The following is a 15482-nucleotide window of genomic DNA, read 5'->3' on the forward strand; positions in this document are numbered from 1 at the left end:
CTACAGAAGAAGTCACCGTAGACATCATAGCCTACAACTGTAATCACTAGTTTGAGGAATCATGAAGTTCTTGCACATATCCATGGTGAACTTCAAAGGTCCACTGCTGCATAAAATGAGGGTGAACAGTAAAGACAACAGCTAGGACAAAATATTAGGGAATGGTGTTATCTTCATTTATTAGGTTCATGAAGATTGCTGAGTGGCAATATCATATAATTATACCTGGGCTCTACGAAGCTTAATCCTGCAAAACTACATAAGATGGATGAGAACAGGGAGGTTGGCAGAAAGGAGAGCAGTTGGCATGGGTAGAGGAGCCATGTGGCCAAGTCCTGTGATCATAAAAAAACTTCCAATGACCCCCAAGTGAGGCTCTACATACAATCAGAGGGGGTCACTGAGACAGGACTGAAAGATGCTCACCACACAGCTTTAAACTAAGGTTCCATAAGGAATGTGGTACCTATAAATAAATAACGGAGGTGACATCGGCAAGATGGCAGAACAGGAGATCCCCAGCCCTAGCCCCCTCACAGAAACTCCAACTTAGCAACTATCCACAGACAAGAATGCCTTTGTTAGCATCCCTGAGCCCAGGGGTAAGGTCACAGCATCCCAGAAGAACACAAAAACAGAAAAACTACATTAAGAAGGGTAAGAGGAATAGCTTCACTTCATCCTTGATAAATGAATAATGTTTTAACGTACCTTGTAATGACTTATAAATAGTACAGATGTATGGCATTATTTTCTTAAAAGCGTTAATTTCTTAAAAGATAAGCAGACTGGATTTCCCTATTCCTGTTTTGAAATTCTTTCTCTCTCTCTGGTTCTGAGCTTATTTCAGATGGCCAAGTAAATGGTCACAAGAGCATAAGGTACGATGGTGGCCTGGCAAAGAGAAGAAAGGGCTGAACTGAAGCCATATAACAGGGGAGCCTACAGAGGACCTGACAGCTCCTCCAGGATGGGGGTCAAGAGTGACTATGCAGTTTCTGGTCTAGGTCCGGGAGGACGAGGGTGTGATTAATAGAGGGGGAAGTCAGGAGAGGAAGGGGCACGGATGAGCTGGGTTCCATGTTGGGTGTGAAGGACTGTGCGTATTCTTTTTGTCTAGCTGGCCTGAATAAGCCCGATTAGCACCACTGACAACACTGCTCCTGCATGGGAGTGAAGGGCAGTGCAGAGCCTCAGCTCCGCGCTCTGCCTTGGACCATGGAAATGCAAACCATCAGAGGAACACCTGTGCAGTTTTCAGCAGAATCACAAATCCGTTAGATAACTAAGTCACTTGTCACAGGTTTCCTCCAAAACGCGCCTCTGAGCTTAGCTCACAGCAGGTGTTATATACATACCACTGATCCTCTCCAGGGAGGCCTCCTCAGGACAGAGGAAAAGGGTGGGGACTTAATGCTATCACCAGACTTAGTGTAGAGTGCATTCAGTCTGTTCCCCATTCTGAAAACCAAGGGTATCCACTGCCCCAATCCACACACCCCTGACAATAAATGAATGAATGAATGAATATAGAATATAACCCGTAGAGCCAGAGAGTGATAAAGACTAATGGGGAACTTTGAGATCATCCCAGCCAATCGACTGTGTTTACAGATGAAGAATCCAAGGCCTACAGAGGAGAAAGCACAGCAGTATTTAGGGGTGGGCGGAATTCTCATTCTTCTTCCTACCACCTGAGAGCAAATCAAAAAGGATGCTCACTTCCCAGGGCACAGCACCTTCAGCTGCAGTGGTTGAGATACATACCATAGGGCATCTGGCACTATTTGCTGTAACTGCTGTAGGAAAGAGAAGCCTAGAGGTGGATATAGAAAAAGAAGAGGAGGCACATTCTCTAAGCATGTTTTTACTGTGGTTCCCTGCATTTTTGAACAATGGCTCACACTACTAATTATTAGTCAACTAACCACTTTTAAGAGAAATAATATCAATACCGATTTTTCTTTATATGGGATCCGAAATCTGTATACAGGGTTTACTTTTTTTAAAAAAAGGGAAGGAAATCAAGATCATATGTTCACTCTGAAATAAAATATGTTTTGTGTGTCTTGAGCAGAAGAAAAAATAGAAGCCCTTGCTGTAACTCATTGCTCATTTTGTAAACATGTTTTTAAGAGGATCTATGAATCATAAAACTCTCAAGAGTTAGAAATTAAATTTCAAAAACAGCATTGGCTGTCTTGACCAGGTAACATTACTGAAAGGCTCATTAGAGCTAGAATTTATGACAGAACAACATGGATAAATCAGATTATATTAAGGGAAAAACAGATAATGATACAAAGCTCACATTAACCCAGAGGGCTTTTAAGTTCGCTCTGAATAAAAATTTTCTACTCACATAAAATTTTAATTGAAGAAGAGATAGTTATCCAATTACCTTAATCTCACCTTATTTTCCTAAGGAAAGTTTCTAAAATCAGAAAATGTTAAAAGAAAAAAAATAAGCTACATCTGGACAGATGATTGACTAGGATCAGATCCTTATTCTGATATCTAACAATTTCAAGTAATCTATCTAGAAATTCCTCAATCTTCATTGGAAAGCACAGCTTTGCTTGAGTTATGAGAAAAAGAAAAAATATGTATAGACTTTAAGCCAAAACTATAAGAACTTTCATATATTGCTTATGAGAGTAATTACCAGAACAAGACCACATGAAAAGCAATTTAACAATATCTCTCAAAATCACAAATCCATATATCCTCTGACCCAAAAATTCTATTTCTGAAAATGTATCGTATAAATAAACTTGCACACATACAAGGTTACTTACAGCAGCAATATTTGTTAATCGACCAGAAATAGTCTATATGCCCATCAAGAGGACACTTGTTAAATAAATCATGGTACAGTTATACAGTGGAATACTATGTATCAGCACAGATAAATGATGAAGTGCTCTCTGTATTGTATGGAAAAATCTCCAAAATATTAAGTAAAAAATTCAAGGAACAAAAGAATGCATTATAAGCCATATTTTATATTAAAAGGGAAGCAGGGAAAAACAATAATTCATGTTTGCTTCTAAAGAGATTTTTTTAGAGATAAAGAAATTTAAAATAAAGAGATTTTGGAAAGATACATAAAAAACGGGGGAGGTGGAGAATGAGATGGGAGGGAGGTATTTCACTGTGTATCTTTTTATTCTCTTTGATTTTTCAACTATGTGAATACATTACCTACTCAAAAAATTAAGTAATTTTCAAACAGCAAGAGCTATCTACTTAATGCTCAAACCATTTTATTAAATGAAATGCTTCCTTATAACAAAGAAAGCAGAGATTTTAGCATATCCTCAAACAAACCTGACCTTTGAACCTTTAAGCGAAATATGAAATTAGATGACTCTTGTCCTTATTTCTTTAAAAGAAGAAGTGTTTTTTTTTTTTTTTTTTTTCTTTTTTTTGCGGTATGCGGGCCTCTCACTGTTGTGGCCTCTCCCGTTGCGGAGCACAGGCTCCGGATGCGCAGGCCCAGCGGCCATGGCTCACGGGCCCAGCCGCTCCGCGGCACATGGGATCCTCCCAGACTGGGGCACGAACCCGTATCCCCTGCATCGGCAGGCGGACTCTCAACCACTGCGCCACCAGGGAGGCCCAGAAGAAGTGTTTTTTATACACCTTGCATAAATGTAACATGTTGAGTACTTTGGTCTAAAAAATAATCCCATTTCAATGTTTTCAAGTTAAATCTGAACTTGGTTACTGATATAAAAAAAAGAGCCAAACTCCAGCAATGCTGTTAAATTTTCAGAGCTTTCCTTTCTCACCACAGAAAACAGCCATACCTCTGTCAGAATGGTTCTTCCTCCCGTGGGGGATTCGGTTAAGGCAAAGAATATATCCACGTTCTGTCATAACTAGGTGTTCCTCGCTAGGGAATCCCCAGTGAGAGATAATTTCACTCTGCGGAGCACAGAAGAAGACAAAGTGTCAATGACATTCTCCAGGTTTTACTTAAGAAATGAATTGTTACTGAAATTTCAGTCTGCTCAACCTAGTAGCCAACATCCCATTGTAAAAGTAAATCCTCCACTTGTTTTACCTCTGTGTTCTACTCATAGATGTTCAGCTAAACCATTTTAACATGTTCTACACCAAGTGTGTCTTATTTTACCATAGCTTTGGGCTTCTTTGTTTCCATCCTGGCTCCCAGGTACAAATAAACACTTCTTTCTTTCTTTTCTAAATATGCCAGGTAATACTGTAATCTACCATTTTCCTTGTTTTAAGAGACCCCATCCTGGGAAATGAAGCATAAAAAGTATTAATCTGTTTTTAACCAATGGACCAATAAAACTACACTAGAATGTCAAGCTAGAGTTGAACAAGAAAAGATAAAATGATTGTGGTAGCATATGCTATTTGTTTTTCTCTTTCTGACTTAACTTCACTCTGTATGACAGACTCTAGGTCCATCCACCTCACTACAAATAACTGAATTTCATTTCTTCTTATGGCTGAGTAATATTCCATTGCATATATATGCCACATCTTCTTTATGCATTCATCTGTCGATGGATGCTTAGGTTGCTTCCATGTCCTGGCTATTGTAAATAGGGGTGGGATAGGGAGGGTGGTAGGGAGACGCAAGAGGGAGGAGATATGGGGATAGATGTATATGTATAGCTGATTCACTTTGTTATAAAGCAGAAACGAACACACCATTGTAAAGCAATTATACTCCAATAAAGATGTTAAATAAATAAATAAATAAAATGTAATCATTTTACAATAACCATTTTACAATCATTATGTTGTACACCTTAAACTAATACAATGTTATATGTCAATTATATCTCAATAAAACTGGAGGGAAAAGAGGAAAAGTAAGGAATTATGATCAAATTCACTACTCCATAAGGAAAGATCCATGGGGCAATTGTTTTTTGTTTTCTTTTTTTTAAAACTGAGGTATAGTTGATGTACAATATTATATAAGTTTCAGGTGTGCAACACAGTGATTCACAATTTTTAAAGGTTAAATTCCATTTACAGGGGCTTCCCTGGTGGCGCAGTGGTTGAGAGTTCGCCTGCCGATGCAGGGGACATGGGTTTGTGACCCGGTCTGGGAAGATCCCACATGCCGCGGAGTGGCTGGGCCCGTGAGCCATGGCCGCTGAGCCTGCGTGTCCGGAGCCTGTGCTCCGCCATGGGAGAGGCCACAACAGTGAGAGGCCCGCGTACCGCAAAAAAAAAAAAAAAAAAAAAAAATTCCATTTATAGTTATTATAAAATATTGGCTACATTCCCTGTGTTGTACAACTTATCCTCGTTTATTTATTTTATACATAGCAGTTTGTACCAATTAATCCATGGGGCAATTGTTAATTGGGAGCTCAGTGGCATATGCATAACTCAATTATCCAGAAGACTTAATGTAAATAAGTACTCATTATTCTCTCTACCACAAACACTTGAAAGGATTTAGGTTTATTATTCTTACAGAAAAAGATTTAAAAATAAAAATGCTTTTAATTTAAAAAAATTTAAAAAGAAAAGATTTGGGACAAGAAATAAAATGTAACCTTAAGACCCTGATACCAGGTCATACTCTCTTGGCTTTCTATAAATTAATCTCCATCTCCAAAGTTGCCTGATTCTTCAGTTGCGTCACTGCATCATCTGTTTTTTTGTTTTTTGTTTTTTGTTTTTTGTTTTTTGCGGTATGCGGGCCTCTCACTGTTGTGGCCTCTCCTGTTGTGGAGCACAGGCTCCAGACGCGCAGGCTCAGAGGTCATGGCTCACGGGCCTAGCCGCTCCGCGGCATGTGGGATCTGTCTGGACGGGGGCACGAACCCATGTCCCCTGCATCGGCAGGCGGACTCTCAACCACTACATCACCAGGGAAGCCCCATGCATCATCTGTTTTAAAACTGCTGTTTTCTGTAGCAACATGTACTTTCCTGATATTTTATGCCTAAATAAGGTATCTCCAGATTTAGTTGTTTATGTAAGATTAATAACTTTGAAATGTTTTCGTTACTCAAGGGATTATTTTTGCTTATTTCTTCTAATAAATTTTTTTCAGATACTTTGATTTTTGTATTGAACTATGGACATTGGTAATCTGTCCTTGTTCAGCACATTGAGTATTAACATTCTTCCAAAGTATTGACACTTTTTTTTATTGTTGTTTAAACAAATTCAGTGAGACTTAAAAATGAAATGAATGTATAAAAAATATCACTTATCTTACTAAGAAGTATATGTTTTAACAGCAAATGAGGCTTGTAAAATACACATTACCTTTTAGGTAAAGTCCAGCTAGCTGAATCTAAGATTCGGAGAACAGGAAAAACATAATGAGATATAAAGAGAATAGAGTTCGTGGCTTCGTGTAGCGACATAACTGGATTTCAGAAAATAATTAACATTGATCACAGATGCGTTTTTAAAAAACAGATGACTTTGAGAAACTTACCACATTCATATTTGTTTCAGGATCCACAGGTGCCAGCTTCCCTCTGGATACCTCGGAATGCAGGGTCCCAAGGACCAAACAGACCACCAAACACCAGAGCCACATTTTCATTCTGTATAAAACAGTCTGTTGTTACTTGTCTACACAAGGTTTTACTACACAAAATTATGTTGGTAAATAATGCTCCCATACAAAGTTCTGAACCAGGTTTAGGTCAGGTAAAAGCTAGGTAAAGGGCAAATATAGAACAAATGACTCAAGCCATACCTCGAAGCAAAAATTGAGGAATTCTGTTTTACTGGGAAACCTCCCACCTGCCACTCCCAGTTAATATGTGACATTTGGAGCCCAGAACACCCACTCACCTCCTCACCAGGTGGTTAAACATAATGTTCCCAGAGAAATAGCAGAAAGGAGGACTCAGAAGAGAATAGGTTGAGAAAAAGGAAGATCCCCCAAATTCCGGAGCCTGTTAACCTCCCACCTTTTCCTAATTGCAATTTAAACACTTTGAAGTTCAGCGATATGAGCTCTTGCTCCCACTAGCTATTCACTTCCCTTCCTGCATAAAATTACACCCAAGGGAAAAAGCGTCATGAAAGAAAAGAGAGTCTGCAAGAGAAATAGAGGGAAAGGAGACCACACCTCTTTGCTTCTGAGACCCTCCAGCCATCAACAAAGACCATCTAGTTTCTGGCAGTGATGGCACAAAATCACAGTGTAGCAAAGACCTTGAGGATGGATGTTAAAGGCAAAATGAAGTGACTCTTCCAAGGAAACCCAGATGGTTAGAGGCAAAGCTGGGACAACAGCCCAGGCCTCCCACGTTTTCTAAAATAAATATAATCATTCAAAAAGATGCATGAGTGTATACCCATACAAAGACTTGTACAAAAATGTTTGTAACAGCTCTATGTGCAACAGCCAAACACCGGAAAGACCCAAATTCCCCTAATGGGTGAATGGGTCAACATATTGTGATATATACATACTACTCAGCAATAAAAAGGAATGCACATAAAATAACATGGATGAATCTCAAAACAATTATGGTGAGTAAAAGAAGCCAGACCATATAAGTAAATATGTATGATTTCATTTCTATAAAGCTCTAGAAAATGCAACCTTATCTCTATTGACGTAAAGCAGATCAATGGCTGCCTGGGGAGACGAGGGCCAGGAGCTAAGCATTGCAAAGGGAAATCTTTTGGGGGTGATGAACAGGTTAATGATATTGAGCGTATCACAGTTTCACGTGTATACATATCAAAACATAAAATTGTACATTCTAAATATGCCCTGCTATTGTACGTCAGTAATACAATACAGCTGTTTTTAAGACTTGGGCTTAAACTGAGTATTCCACAAGTCTTAAGAAATTGGTTCTCAGAAGATTGCAAAAGTGAACTGACTCCCTTCTGTCGATGCACCTCTTGATGGTGCTACAGTGATTTCTCCCAGCAGTGGTGAACCTGGAACTTCTAGACAGGAGGGGATGTTATCTTGAGTCTCTACTGGCAAAGCAAGCCCACTGTGCTTACTCACAAGTTTGTATTTCTCTACAGTGGTTGGGAAGGGCTGTACCGTTCCGGGCTACCTTTTATCATAAATATAACCTTCCAAAAGCCCATTATTCCTCAGGAATAAGGAGTATATTGAAAGGAAAAGTGAAAGTCTGTAACCACAATTTGAGACAGTGAAGCCTCTGGCAGTACCTGCGTTTCCACTCAGGCCTAGCCTCCGCGACCTGGACCAGCTGTCCACAATGGAAGCTCCAGGAAGATAACAGCTGAAGCCACTCAACTGGAAATGTCACCCAGTTGATTTTTCCTTCCAACAAAACACTAGTAAGTTTTTCAACCTACTAGTCCAGTAATTGTCATAAGGATGAGGATTGAGAAGTTCAAAAGAGAAAAGGCCTCCTCCAGGATGCATGCAATGTGCTTTGCTGGGCTCTCTCAGCAACTTTTAGCTCAATCCTTTTTATACTGTAACAATCCAATTAAGTACTTGTCTGTCTTCATTTTACCCCAGCCCAAGGGCAGAGCCAGCATCTGAGTCAACTCTGAACCCCCAGGACCTAGCAAAGTGTAGATGCACAAGACAGATTTTGAAAAATGGGATTGGGGCGGTCCAGAGTTCAGTGGCTGAAGAAGAGCTCCAAAGCAGCTTGTCATTCAGCTTTCTAATAATAACACCACCACTAATAATTTCCGCTCCCATTTAAGCTCCTGCTATGCTCCAGACTTCCGCAGGCAGCGCTTCCGACCTACTATGTTAATTACGCCTCGCCAACTCTCTGCAGTACCGTTAAGTCCTTTTTCCAGGAAACTCAGCCTCACCCAAGTTAAGTACTGGAAGCAAAATGTTAACTGGTTAAATAGGATCGCCAAGATATTCACCAGGACCGATGTCAAACCGTTCTCGACCACACCTTGACTAAAAAGTTAGAGTGGTCTGCAGGCTGCCTGGGGGACTTAATGGGAGTAAAGGACAAGGAGGAAGGAGGTGAGGGAAGCTGGGAATCAGAAATCCTGGGTGTCGCTGCAGCCCAGGGGCGACCGCGCCTGCCCAGGAAGCCCGAGGGCACCTGGGAAAGGGCAGGCAAATTCAAGACAGCCCTCAATTCCTGGGTCACCGCGAGATGCCTCGGGCGACCGCCTGCAGAAGAGGCACCCGCAGGTGCTCCAGGTAAGACGCGCCGGAGACCAGCGCAGAGGGTCCTGACGGCGTGCAGAGGCTCAGGGCCGGCGGGAATGAGCCTCGGAAGCGGTGCGGGGCCCTGGCCTCAGAGCCCGTGGGGGGAAGCCGAAGCTGCGGCACCCGCACCTGGCAGCGCAACGGGGCCGGCACTCACCTGGAGCAATCCTCCCAGGCCGCTGTCCACAGCCGCAGTGCCAGCTCGCGGGGCTGGGTCCCCAGCTGGGACCTGGAGGGGGCGGAGACGGCTGGACGCCAGGGCCCGCTCCCGCCTCCGGCTACCAGCGCCCCCAATCAGAGCAGCCGGCCGCCGAGAAGTGCCGCGGAGACACCGCCCAGGCCTAGCGCCGCCGCCGCTTCTGAGAGGGTCCTCCGCTGAAGCGGAGCATGCGCCACGGACCAAGAGGTGCGGCGCCAGGCGGCCTCCTCCCCGGCGGAGTCGATTACCAGCTCCACCTGCAGGCCGCACCCGCCCGGTCTCCTAGCGGCTGCCCCTGGCTCTGCCCCAGGGGCTCTTGCAGGGCCGCCACTCTCTGCGCCTAGCACGGAAAACATGGGCTCTACAGATGAAAAGGAATTATATGCTACGTATAAAGCCCTTAGCGGTGTGCCTGCTGCAAAGCAATCTTGCTGAACATTTTATTTTTAATTGCTAATGCCTAGCACTATTAAGACACTAGGGGTATAGTAGTCAAACAGGAGCCCTCTTCTCCTGCTTACATTCTAATGGGAAGAAACACCATGAATAAATTAAAAAATGAGGTAATGGAAAGTGCTATGAAGAGCAGTAAAAAACTAAAGGGATAATGAAGGTGGGTGCTATGTTATCGGGAAAGCACTCTCTGATGCAGTGACACCGGAGCACAAACAAAAAGGAGGTGACTCAGAGCCATGTGGATACTGGGGAAGGAGTATTCTGAGATGAGAGAATAGCAAATGCAAAGGTCCTGAGGCAGGAATATTCTTAGTAGGTTCTAGTCAGCGAAATTCGGTCAGCGTGGCTAGAACAGAATGCGCGTGGTGGAGAGTGGTAAAACATGAAGTCCTAGAGGTGCCTCGGGGGCCAATTGGAACGACTCTGCTATTTCTTCTGACCAAGATAAGAAGCCATTGGAAGGTTTTCAGGAGAAAGGCAACAAAACCTTGTCAGTCATATCATTTGTAAATATTTTTCCCCATTCCATAGGTTGTCTTTTTATTTTGTCAGTGATGTCCTTGGCTGTGCAAAAGCTTTTAAGTTTAACGAGGTCCCCCCCCTTTTTTGCCTTTGTTTCCTTTGCCTTTGGAGACAGATCTAAAAATATATGTATATATTACTATGATTTATGTCACAGAATGTTCTGCCTATGTTCTCTTCTAGGAGTTTTATGGTTTCACGTCTTACATTTAGGTCTTCAATCCATTTTGAGTTTATTTTGTATATGGTGTGAGGAAATGTTCTAATCTCGTTGTTTTGCATATAGCTGTCCAGTTTTCCCAGCACCACTTGTTGAAGTGTCGTTTCTCCATTGTATATTTTTGCTTCCTTTGTCATAGATTAATTGGCCATAGGTGCGTGGGTTTATTTCTGGGCTCTCTATTCCATTCCCTCTTAATAGTTTAACTGCCAGCAGGCCATTTTTCACTTTCTCACAAAGAAGGGGCCAATTGAGTCCTGAAGGAAATGGGGGAGCTTGCCCTGTCAATATTGGGGCAGCGGAGCATTCCAGGTGGAGATTCAGAGGGTGGCCGGGGTAGAGGTAAGGATGGGGAAGTCCACCATGTATGGCCACATAAATCCTTGCGAGAACTTTGGCTTCTACTGATTTGAAAATGCTTTTGTTGTTTTATTTTAATATTGCTTATTATTGAGTTTGTGGTTGTCCTGTGATACACTTACATGATATTTTAAAACAATGAAATTGTGCTTACGTCTTTAAACAATTTGTTTGCAGTGCCTTCTATACCCCTTGTAACATTATACTCCACAAATTTCTGTTGGAGTTCTATAACATATTATCATTTTAAAAATGATTCATGGTTCAAAACAAAACAAAAACCAGACAAATGAAAAAACAAACAAACTAAAAAACTCAGAGGAGCTATTAAAGTAGAGAGACAGAGGGCAATTACACTTTTTGTCTGTACCATTCATTTCATTATACAGAAGGAATCTTCCAAAGAAGAGAAGAACCAGGCTAAATCCCTGGGATCTTTAGGAGAAAAGAAGGCATGAAAGGGAGCAGACTGAGACCTGAGTAAAGGCCACAGTGGTCAGCAGTGCTGGGTTCTCCCACAAGATCCTGGTTACCCTGTAAACCCTGGGAATATGGAAATCAGTGTCAATACTAAGTGCCAACCAATTATAGACAACCAGGCCAGTCTCACAATTACTCTCATAAGATCAGTCTTTCCAAGTATTGCAGAATTTATTTGCATTTTATAGAAAGCACAGATCTGAATGTAGTGAAGGAAGCAACTATAGACAGAACTAGCAGATGCAGCATTAGCTTTAAAAGATGTTCTGTACCTTTGTATCTGCTGGCTTGTTCCTTTTTTGTGTAGGCAACTTTCTAGAATTTCTCCTTATTCTCCACCTCCTCCTCCAACCCTTTCCCTTCCTGTGTGAGTCAGAACTAAGCTGTCAGAGCAGAAAATTAAAGCCTCTCTCCTTGTCTCAAATTTAGAAAAATATATATTTATTTTTTGTTTCTATGAAACTTTTATATTTTATCACCATCAATCATGTTGGGTACAAAAGAAGAAGGCAGCTGCCTCAAGGGAGTGGAAGAGTGACCCGGTCATGACTTGTGATGCTTGGCTATAGACTTTTCTGCAAGTCCTCAAATGTCTGTTCTGCTCAGACTTGTGAAATAGTTCAATAGTTCACAAGAAGGTCCTCAACATCAGAGGACTGAGAAAGCAGGGAAAGAACTGTGTTATTATATTATGCTTTATGTTATCGTGAGTGTAAGATAAGGAGTCTATACAAATGTTTTGACTCAAGTCTGTCTCAGCTTCTATTTTCTGTTTCTCAGTTTCTATAGAGGTCCTATCTAATGACCTCATAAATCTGTTCCAGATGAAGAGCTGTCTATAAAATGCTCTATGATTCGATGACCATGTGTGTCACAAGGTCAGTAAATTGCTCTGAAAACTGCTGTGAGAATTACTTTGATATAATTCCTTATGACAGCGAGATTGCAAAACTTCAGAGAGCATTTTGATCACCATGCAGCATGCTTTACAGATATCTCTACAGCCCATCTGTCTAAAAGAGGAAAATAAGGAATGGAGACTAGAATAATGTGCAGGTGGCCATGAACATGCAACTTAAAATATCTTAGTTTGTAAGCATCAACCTTACTCCTACAGAGGATCTATTCTTATACTAGCTTCAACTTTCCTGTTCATGTGGTGTATACCCCAAACGCTTAATGTCAGCTTTTTGAAAACAGGTATCACGACTTGTATCAGTTTGGATTCTAACTAGGACACTTAAAATGGGATGATTGAGAGAGCTGATTTACAAAGGGACCATTTAACAGTTGTTGGGTAGGGGAATCACAAGACAGCACAGCAGTTAGCCATCCCTAGGCCCAAAGAGATGAGATGGCTACTGGAAAATGGAAGGAAAGAGTCTCATAGAAGCCCCCTTGAAAGGAAGAGTACCCTTCAGTAGACTGACACAGTACTTAGCCTCTCAGCAGGGAGAGGACCAGAGAAATAAACCCTCTACCATCACTGTCTCTCTCCCTTCTTCTGCAAAGTGCTCCCCATTGACAAAACCCAATCAGTAGCTGGAGGACATAGGAACCTGTTCATATAGTCTATTCCATAATCCTTCCACTTCACAGGGCAGGATGGAAAAAGATGAAAAATGAAGCTAGATTGGGGAAATTCAAGATAACGTTCACATGATCTTTCTACACTCTATGCTGGCATAGGGAAGTAGGAGGAAGTCCAGAATTGTGGTTAACAATGCAGACTCAGGGATCAGACCTCCCAAGTTCAAGCCAGTATCTACAACTTGTTAGCTGTGCAAACTTGGGGAAGATTTTTAACTTCTTTCTGCCTGTTTCCTCATCTGTAATATAAAATATGTACTGTCTAAGACCATTTCAAAGTTTAGACAAGATAAAATGTGTAAAAGCACTTGTGAGTTATTTGTAGTGAGGTGGATGGACCTAGAGTCTGTCATACAGAGTGAAGTCAGAAAGAGAAAAACAAATGCCGTATGCTAACACATATATATGGAATCTAAAAAAAAAAAAAATTGGTCATGAAGAACCTAGGGGCAGGATGGAAATAAAGACACAGCCCTACTACAGAATGGACCTGAGAACACGGGGAGGGAGAAGGGTAAGCTGGGACAAAGTGAGAGAGTGGCATGGACATATATACACTACCAAATGTAGAACCAATAGCTAGTGGGAAGCAGGAGAATAGCACAGGGAGATCAGCTCGGTGCTTTGTGACCATCTAGAGCGGTGGGATAGGGAGGGTGGGAGGGAGGGAGACACAAGAGGGAAGAGATATGGGGATATATGTATATGTATAGTTGATTCACTTTGTTATAAAGCAGAAACTAACACACCATTGTAAAGCAATTATACTCCAGTAAAGATGTTAAAAAGAAAGCACTTATAATAGGTCTGGCATATAGCACTCGATAAATGTTGGTTAATTGTTTGTTGTTTTTTTAATATTTTTCCATACAGTAAATTCCTTTCTATAAATTCAATTTATTTGATTATTAATGGCTTTTAGTTATCCTATAGGTTCAATATAATTCCCACTTTGGTGGGTATATATCTAACACTATTCTCCTCTGCATACCTAATTTTACAAAAATGGGCTCATACTATACATATTATTTAGTTGTCTACTTTATTCCCACTTAATATGGGAAATCTTTCTATGTCATCCAACATTTTAAAAATCATTTTTAATGGTTGCATGTATGATTTTGTCATTTGGAGGTACAATAATTTACTAACAAATTCCCTTTGTTGGATGTTTATGTTATTTCCATTTTTAAAAACCAATATCAGGGACTTCCCTGGTGGCGCACTGGTTAAGAATCCGCCTGCCAATACCGGGGACACGGGTTCGATCCCTTGTCCGGGAAGATCTCACATGCCATGGAGCAACTAAGCCCGTGCACCACAACTACTGAGCCTGCACTAGAGAGCCCGCGAGCCTACTGAAGCCCGCGTGCCTAGAGCCCATGCTCCGCAACAAGAGAAGCCTCCACAACAAGAGAAGCCACCACAATGAGAAGCCTGTGCACCGCAGCGAAGAGTAGCCCCTGCTCACCGCAACTAGAGAAAGCCCACGTGCAGCAACGAATACCCAACGCAGCCAGATAAATAAATAAATTTATAAAAAACCAATATCAGCTATTCTGCATAGTAATTCCATTAGGATAAAGTCTTTGAAATAAAATTTATAGGTCTAACAAAGGTTCTCCTTTAAGGATTTTTCTTATTTGTTCTAATTAATATTTTATTCTTCTTTCAACATTGTTTAAAGATGCCAACATAGGGACTTCCCTGATGGCACAGTGGTTAAGAATCCGCCTGCCAAGGCCGGGGACATGGGTTCGATCCCTGGTCCAGGGAGATCCCACATGCCACGGAGCAACTAAGCCCGTGTGCCACAACTACTGAGCCTGCGCTCTAGAGCCTGTGAGCCACAACTACTGAGCCCGCGTGCCACAGCTACTGAAGCCCGCGTGCCTAGAGCCTGTGCTCTGCAACAAGAGAAGCCACCGCAATGAGAAGCCCGTGCACTGCAACGAAGAGTAGCCCCCACTCACCGCAACTAGAGAAAGCCCGCGCACAGCAACGAAGACCCAATGCAGCCAAAAATAAATAAAAATAAATTAATTCAGAAAAGAAGAGATGCCAACATATTAGACAAACAAATCTTTGGTAATGTAAGTGTTAACTTCTCCGGAGACAACCATACAATCCTTTAAGATGACATGAAAGTGTGTATAAGTGAGACAGAGGTTGCTGCAGCCTAGAGGTTTCCCTCTCTTTGGGGGTAAATTTAAAGTGACATATTGGCAAGACAATAATTCAACTGTAGCTTCTTTTTTTTTTTTAATGGGTAAGCACTTTATTTATTTACTTTATTTTGGCTGTGCTGGGTCTCAGTTGCAGCACGTGGGATCTTTAGTTGCGGCATGCGAACTCTTAGTTGCAGTATGCATGCGGATCTAGTTCCCTGACCAGGGACTGAACCCCGGCCCCCTGCATTGGTAGCGCAGAGTCTTACCCACTGGATCACCAGGGAAGTCCCTCAACCGTAGCTTTTGAAAATATTTCCTTTCCAAATGTTAACATCC

General features: G+C 41.7%; 1 long non-coding RNA gene across 1 annotated transcript; it reads right to left on the reverse strand.

The window, feature by feature from the left end:
• Window positions 1–3784: 3784 nt before the first annotated feature.
• Window positions 3785–9747, reverse strand: LOC309798047. Its single transcript, XR_014292927.1, has 3 exons — window positions 9306–9747; window positions 6449–6560; window positions 3785–3930 (listed from the first exon to the last, which is right to left on the reverse strand). It is a non-coding gene; the product is annotated as an uncharacterized lncRNA (long non-coding RNA).
• Window positions 9748–15482: the final 5735 nt, after the last annotated feature.

This window comes from Mesoplodon mirus, assembly GCF_964341445.2.
Source record: "Mesoplodon mirus genome assembly, contig: HAP1_SCAFFOLD_1472, whole genome shotgun sequence".
NCBI classification, from domain to species: Eukaryota; Metazoa; Chordata; class Mammalia; order Artiodactyla; family Ziphiidae; genus Mesoplodon; species Mesoplodon mirus.